Consider the following 8,819-nt stretch of genomic DNA (forward strand, 5'->3'; position numbering starts at 1 on the left):
CAGTTGCCGAAATCTGTGCAGAGGCCTCTTGGGCATCCCCATGCCCTTTCATCCGCTTCTATTTGCGGGATGTGTCTGAGCCCTCCCTGACTCACTCGGTCCTCTCTTCTCACAACGACGAATGAGGCCCCGTCGTATGTATAATTGTATATATTATGTACATATGTATATGTTTTGTCACTACTATACAATCACGATATGTGCCGCTTTATGTTTTCTTCTGCCCCCCCAACCCCCTACTCTGGGTGGCTGGGAGGAACTCGGGCGTCCCATAATTATCAATCATGTACTTCCCTCATCAATCATGCACGCCTGCATTCTCGGCTTGGGCCTTCAGCCAGCTAGCAGGTCGTTGCCATGGCGGCACATGAGAGAGGAAGTGACAGTAAGGGAAAATAAGTTAGTCTATGTTCCACTTGTTGGATCTGTCTCAGGTGGCATTGACTACATCAGCTTCGCCCTAACCCATTACGTGGCTTAGAAATGGAAATAGAACGATAGTTACGTTATTGTAACTCCAGATTCTATGAGTACAGGCGTAGCCCTCTAAGATTCGTGCCACCTGCTCCTATTGCATTAGCTGAAGAAAAAGCCGATGTTGGGAGCAGAGCAACGGGTCCGCCCTGTTTTTATACAGTATTTGCGGACGTAGTTGAAGCCCGTGCAGCACGCAAGGGCGGGAAAGAAAATCTTCATGACTGCGCATGCGTGAAGGGATAAACCCATTAGCGTGGCTTAGAGGGCTTTGCTTATACTCATAGAATCTGGAGTTAAAATAACGTAACTATTGTTATGGCCACGTCAGTTTGGCTGCAGAGAAGCATGAAGTAGAAGGTAATTTTCTGCATTTGTGGACTCCTATTGGGACTTGGGTAACAAATCTCTAACATAACAGAAAATACCATTGTGGATAGCAGGTCACAACATTGTGCTATAGTTGACATTCTGGTGTAGTCTTTTTATGAGTGTAGGATGCACTTCATCCAACACCTTGCGTAAACTATGAGGCATTGCACGTTTTGGTGTAAAAGGCACGTCACTTTGAATTGCTGGTATGTTGAACACAGAACCATCTGAGAAGCCATCATTTGAAACTGTTTGGGAAAGGGCAGGTGCTTTCACAAAATACCTGACAAGTGATTGGATGAACCATCTGTCTATCACCTCCGCCATTGTTGTTTTGAACAAACAGTCACGGCGGCACACACCTAAACCACAGCCGTAGCTGCCAGTAGCTCTTCACCGGACGCTAAATGGTTCGGTAAGCTGGTAGTTCAGACACATTCACATTAGGTGGGAGCCTGACAAGATGGAGTTTTGTGTGATACAGGTTCCCGCGTGATCTCGCGATATCGCGAGAAGCTAGCTACCGTGCATGTTAATATCCACAATGGCTACCTCGAAATGCAGCATTAGCTGTTGCTAAAGCTACTACCGGGTAACAGGCTCTAGCATTCACCAAAGTCTCTTAGTAGTGTAGTATAGAATGTTCCACAGATTAACATTGCTATATACTGTACAATAAAGCTTTAACACTGTCACTCACAATGGACAGTTGGACTAAATGGACTAAAATGACTTGCCACTGACTTAACTCAAGATTTAGAGCTATTGTGGATCAAGTTATGGGCGTAAATTTCATCCAACACTTGGGTAAAAAACAAATAAACATAAAAAACAAAGAGCAATTTGTGATGGGACACAATAACACAGACAAAATACACTGCTTCACATACTTCACAAAACACAATATTTAACCAAACAACGCAAAAAATACTGCAAACAAGTATCACATCAGACATTACGAAGAATAGCTGCATTTTAATTGATCACTTTCACATTCAGAGGTTAGTGTACACTAAGGCCTTCTTAGAACCTAAACTCTGATTTAACAGTTTGACAGACCGAGGAACAAAAGACTGGGTCTGTTCGCTATAGCCTCTGGGACTCAAAATCTTTTGTTTGATGGTAAAAGCTGAGATTCCTCAAATAAAATATGAGAGTGGTCTGATATAATACAACCAGCCAGAGACAACATTCTTTTAGTAGTCGCAGTTAAAAAACTCAAGCATTTAACCCACAGTATTTGAGCACATACTGTACAGTCTAGTAAGTGTAGTTTTAAGCTAAACAGAGAAACATCTGCAGCATACACCAATTCCATACTGATTGTACCAATTTTATAGATTGGCAAAATAATAACAGGGTGTGTGTGTGTGCCTCAAATGACCTCAGTCTCCTATAGAAGTAAATGCATTGTTGTGCCTTGCTACAGATATAATCTTTATTTGCACTCCAATATAAAGCAGTATCCACATAGATGCCTTAATATTTATAAGAGGAAACTTGTTCAATCTGTACTTGAACTGAATTCGTTCTAAGGTTTCATCACAATAGAGGTTAAGGCTAGAGGATGATGATCGCTGAGTAATTTAGACATGCCTTCTTTGGAAAAGGTATTATATGTGACCTAATTTCAGTGTCTATAGAACACTGAAAAATAAGATGCCACACAGGCGCAAGCTACTTGTTTCTTACAGAGTGAACACAATTTGAAGAATGTGAAGTTTTTAAATGTACGAAATGACACAAGATTTTCAGGCATTGATTGGCCATAGGGAGTACCGGGAGATTTTTTTTTTATCGGCCCATAGAGAGAAGAGAAGTCACATGATTGGCCCACTTGTGTGTCTTTCATGTGTACTGGAGTTCCACAACTAACGTTACTTAAGTTATTCAGACTTTGTTCTCTCCCACCCAGCGCTGTCTCTCTTAACAGCACTGCTCCCACCGAATGGACTTGATGTGTGTGTAGCAGGCAATGGACCAAACCACTGAAGCAAGGAAGGGGGGGCTTAAGATGTTTATACACTTAAGACCTTGTTGTACGCAGTCTGTGCTTGAAAAGCATTTTTTTGCTCCATTTGTATTGCATTTGTATTTTAATTATATATTATTACATTATTTACAATACACAGTGTGTTTTGTAATGATGTGTTGGGGGGGGAACCCTCAGATGCGGTAGGTCCTGACCCCCCGCGATTTCCGCCTATGGATGAAATTGCATGTTCTTGTAATGGTGCTGAACTCTGCTGCATTCTGTGTTAACTATACTAACCCACCAAGCCCATGATGCATACTGTACTGCTAAATCTATTCTGTAGTCATACCCTTAAATACTACTTCCCGCCAAATGAACATTACATCTCAGCTTTTGCATTTTGTTTGTAATGACTCTTCTCTATCCTTATTTGCCATAGATGTTCATCTAACCATCATCATGGTAATATTATTCATGATACACAAACACAATCACCAATAATTATAATATTTGCAGCTTCTGCTCCATGCTTGTTATTGTCTCATCACAGGACATTACTAAGGCGCACCACAGAATCTGATATGATGGATCAATTTATTTCCAGTATTGTGCAGTCAACAGAACAAAATCAGACACAGGTGCAGTATCGGATGAAGAGTTATTATCATATACACATCAATAGAAAGTGTAATGAGAAATTTAAGCCCTGATCCAACAGCATGAATTGAGACTAGCTGCGTAAATGTTTAGGCAGCCCCAATGTAAATACAGAAACTGATTACGGGCATTATCCCCAGAAGCAAACAAACAAGAGAGGCATGTTCATGTTAACACCTAGAAACAGAATCAGAATTCTATAAATTCGTATGGTGATTTTGCTTTATACTTTTTGTTCTGCTGTGATATCACCATCATGTGTTCACGGGGACATCACAAGGGGGGAACATGCAGCTAACAAGAGGTGACAACATTCAGGACATGGCACACAGGCCATAGTGTCAGGTTGCATCAATGATTGTGCTTGTGAAGCTGTTCTGTTATACAGACCGCTCAAAACAATACACCCAAGCCATTGTGATGAACATGTACATCTGTGCTGTCTGCTATAGAGAGTGACCAGGTACAATTGGGCTGAGAGGTCTAAAGCCTTGCAAATATAACAAACTATTTATTTGCCATTAAGTGAAATAAACTCAAAAGTTCCCTGATGGATTATAATGAGGTCACAAAAACAATATACCCTCGAGGTTCAGTGATTCACTTTTGAAGAGTAGACCAATCTCCAGTTGAATTAGTTTAGTGAAGTTAAGAAAAAAGTAGTGCTGTATTCCCATTTGTCCATATTTTACCTAAACAGCAAATAACCTGTCACTTACAATCAGAAGAACTTGTTAAATAGCCAGGGCTTGTATACTGGGGAATCCTCTTGCTTCCGAGTGACTGATTCTTCTCTAAAATAGAGCAGTCCCAAAGAGATGAAGAAATGTAATTTGAGATGGAAATCTTCCTCAGCTGGGGCAATCTAGAAGGTTAATCTTATTGAGAGTGCATGCAGTGGTACTGTGTATAGATAGAGGATGGAGGCAAGGAGGCAGACAGTTCGTATTGGAGAAAATATAATTATGTATAGGCATTACACTGTTGTATGTAAGCAAAGATGTTTAGTAATGAACTGTAATGTTGGTCTGTCAGTTGGTTGGTTGCTCCACAAATTTGGTCCAGATATCTAAACCATTATTGGATTGGTTGCCAGAAAAGACTGTGTTGCCGCTTCATTTCACGAAGAAAGAGAGAAAGGACCGAGACGGAGGGACTGTGCTTTGTTACACAAACTCCTGGTCAGTAAAGTGCTTGTATTTAGTTTTTTACCCTTATAGTGGTTTAAAACTTTCTTGTGGCAGCAATAGACAGTGGTGTTTCCTGTTTACTGTACGGGACTCTCACACTGCCTAAAAACAGACTGCCAAGTCTGATCGCCGGCTACATGATTAGCCACCGGGTTGCATTTCTCCAAAAGTTGAACCTGTCTGAACCTTTCGCCGCAGGCCTGCTTTTTTTTTCAGCTCCCCCCTTTGGTTGCTATCGTGGCAGCCTAAACGCACTACCCCCATTCAAAATGAATGGGCAGAACTGGATTTTCGCCGCACCGTCTAATGGACTGACACAGTCACTGTGAATCCACGCTTAAGGTATAGCAGCACCCTGTCTCACGAACACGCTCCCAATCAGTTCTTATGGCCCTATGACACATGCCCTGCCAGAAATATATAATCCAAAAATGACAAAATCTCAACAAACTTTATTGACAATACTTGCCCCTTAGCACACACAAGCCATATATTTAATATACCAGTCCTGAAATGGACTTGTCAAAGCCTATTGCCAAAATAGATAGGATTCAGGGGACTAGGCCTGCTCCATTCTGTTTATTTTGTGTGTCTGAATGTGTTTATACTTGTACTGTGTGTGTGTGTGTGTGTGTGTGTGTGTGTGTGTGTGTGTGTGTGTGTGTGTGTGTGAGAGACCTCAGAAGTGAGTTCATGCGAGGGAGTCTTCAAACTAAATTCACCATGGCCCTGGTGGAGTTTAATGTTGGCCCTCCCATCTGCTGTTTTCTAATCATCCCCTGTTATCTATGAAAAAGGAGAATGGAGGAATAAGGTCGTAGCTTGCAACAGCCATCTTTTTTCATTTACCCCTTTGCTCTCCTGGCCATTTCACCATCATTTGTGAAATCAGCTGTAGCAGCGGGAGGAGAGTTTGCACAAAATGTACTTCCTGGAGTGTCTATTTCATGCCGAGAGGAGAGGAGACGGCAGCGGCAGCTGAGGAGAATAAGTGAGAGAGGTAAAGGTAATGAATAGAACAGTTGGAAAGCTAGCTGGAGATGGCCCCTGAACATTTGTCACTCCAATAGGAGTTGTCTCTGTTGTGAGATTGGATTTTGGTTTATTATTGTTGTTTTGCAAAATGGGGGTGTCACTCTGCGCCTGAATGCCAGCAGAGCTGCATGTAAGTGGCTGGGTGCAATGCTCTTGATGGGAAAAGAGGCCAGGTTCTCACCTCACACTGTATCCTCTGGGATTCCAACAATAATATGCGAGTCCTGCCCTTTTCTTGCCTCATGCATGAGCACAGAATGAAAGCAATCTCATTGGGCCAATTCTGTGGGGGGCCATGGTGAAGTCACGCTACCTTATTGTTCCTATGGGGACAGAAATAGGCAAGCGGTGGCTGTTGACACATCAAGTCACAGTGCATCAATACATTGTGACTGGTCGATACACAACAATACACATAAAAAACAGCAAAATATCATGCCAATAAGAGGCCAGTTCTGTGTCAATTGTGCACATACTTTGCTCCTGAACTATTTGCGGACCTTGATTCTGTTCTTTTTTTTGTTATGTCATTTTCAATAATTTCTTAAAAATGTCCTCACACCAACTCTGCAGGGAAAAATAGTTCCTGTACTTAATTCTGATTGGCATTTTTTGTGTGAAAATGACTTAATAAGACTACTGCTTCTGTACATTATATCCCTCCAATGTATCTTTCTCCCTGCAGCACTTTTTTAATCACGCTCTCTATTTTGCCTTCTGTCTATTTCTCCCTCCACCCTCCGTTCTCTGACTTCCCCTGTTTCCTCTTGTCCTCTCTCTGGAGAAGCCCTTGGCTTGAAGCACTCTTGAGAAAATGAAGGGGGCAAATATACATGTGTGATGTTCAGAACTGGATAATGGTGCACTTGTTCAATGTAATTGGCCTGGAAAAGCACTGTAATTTGTGACTCGAGAACCCTGACTTGACTTGAGAAAAATGTAAATGTGCAGCCGAGGAGCCCCTTGGTTAATCAGTTCCCACAAAGAGAATACGTTAAGTTCATTAGTGTGACATTTGCATATTCGCCCTCATAAAGGAAGAGTTAATCCCAAATGAAATAGCATGTTTCTATCATAAAAATGGGCTCATTTCATATTTCCCCCTGTTGCCCCAAATAAAATGTTTGTGTGTGATCATAGTAAAACATAATGTCTCTCCATAAATAGTCAGCTTTCTTTCATGTTTTATGTTGTAATAAAATTGCATTTACCTTTTTATACACTATACAATAATAGGCCTACTAGATGATATTTCTTAGAATATTAAGGCCTTTAAACATTTTAAACTTGTTCTGAATTGTTGCTTGTTGAGCAAGGCCTTGTCTACAACTTAAACAGCAACTATCACACAAAAAGAGAGAATTAGCTCAAGACCGAAGCATGAGTTCTCGGCAATAATAATATCGCACAAAAAAATAGCACAAAATGACAAAGAGTCTATATAGAGTGAACAAAAGGAGCATGTCCATGAGGATTAACGCTGAACAAAAACGGCTAATTTGCCAGCTGATAATGGCCATCTACTTGCTAGATTGGGGGCTTGAAGGCTATTGGCAAAAAGGCTTTGGACAAAGGGGTTAGAAATAACAGCGAAATAAAGAAAAACATTAATGAATGAAGGTTACATTTTGCATGTACTGTTTTTAAGGCAATCAAGACAGACACCTATTCAACTAGTAGCTCTATAATGCTGCAGTCCTTGGTTGGGTACAACTTATGGCTAAAATTAGCTAAGTTTGGCTAGACATTGCTGTGTAACTGACATTAGTGATTCAGCTTACAGAGTTAAGGTGGAGTAAAACCACAAAATAAGCCACGTTGCCTAATGATTCATTAAAGTTTCTGACTTAAGAGACTTGAAAACTCAGTGTACCATTAGTCCATAATTACCACCTACCACAGTGGCACATTTTCAGCAAAAGTTAAAATTTGAGATATCACAGGGGTTAATCGTATTAGAAAAGTTAAAATGTATCATCATATCAACAGAGATAGAAAGGGATTTTTACTGACTTTTGCAGGGCTGAAGCTAGGAAGTTTATAGATCTAAATAATCTCACCTTAGTGTAATGACTCACTAAAATGAAGGCGATCTCAAATGACTCATACAGTCGATCCATAAACCTGCAATAACATATTTTACGGCCACGTGGGGCAGCGGAAACAAACACAAAATTGAAAAGTTATTACCGTATAAAGTTGATATGGTGAACTTATTAGCAGAACGTTTCCTTGACTCATCCAGCAGCAAATACAAATTAACATGTTTTACTGTGTTTCTGTCCAGTTGAGGAGTATTCACTGTTCCGTTTTTTATTTCAATTTTTTTATCTCTATCGCTTCCTGGGAAAAATGTCTGGCTCCTTAGCAGCTAAATGCTCCACTTTTTTATTCACCAGCTGCTGTTTCCCGTGTGGAGCCAGGTGGATATCAAAAACTTTTCTTGACCCTTTTCACTGAAAACAGCTGGTTGCTGCACCTGTAAAACTACACTGATGAATCAAAACAATTTAGTTGCAGGTCATAAATCTAAAACAATGAGCTGTGGACTGTGGAGATCTATTTCACTTAAAAGTAGTCACATACTATTAATTTAGAAATATTTATTATAACCGTATAACTATCCCATTACACCTATAGGTTCCATAATTCATAAGATTTTTGTACTAGTAATTATTTAGTAATGACAAAAAAATTCAGATACATCTATGAATTGAGACCTTTTACAATCATCTTAAACTAAATTGTGTAGCTCCAGTGACAACACCATCCCATCATAGTTTTTCTTCCCTGATTGAGGGCCAGTGTGAGGTTGGTCTCAATTTGGCTTGGCAGTGCTGGCTGTCTCCCAAAACATCTCTTTGGGCTCGTCAGCCCTGGGTTCCTGGATGTTACCCACACTGCAGGAGGAAGTGATGCGATGGTGGAGGAAAAAGGGGTTGAGAGAGTTGAAAACAAAGCCATCAATGTGATTGGTTGTCTGGACAGAGGCCAAAGCTAGGACAGAAGGAGGGAGGGAGGGAGAGGGAGAGGGAGAGGGAGAGGGAGGGAGGGAGGGAGGAGGGAGAGGGAGGAGAGAGAGAGAGAGAGAGAGAGAGAGAGAGGGAGAGGGAGGG

This window comes from Perca fluviatilis, chromosome 14 (genome assembly GCF_010015445.1).
Source record: "Perca fluviatilis chromosome 14, GENO_Pfluv_1.0, whole genome shotgun sequence".
Lineage (NCBI taxonomy): Eukaryota > Metazoa > Chordata > Actinopteri > Perciformes > Percidae > Perca > Perca fluviatilis.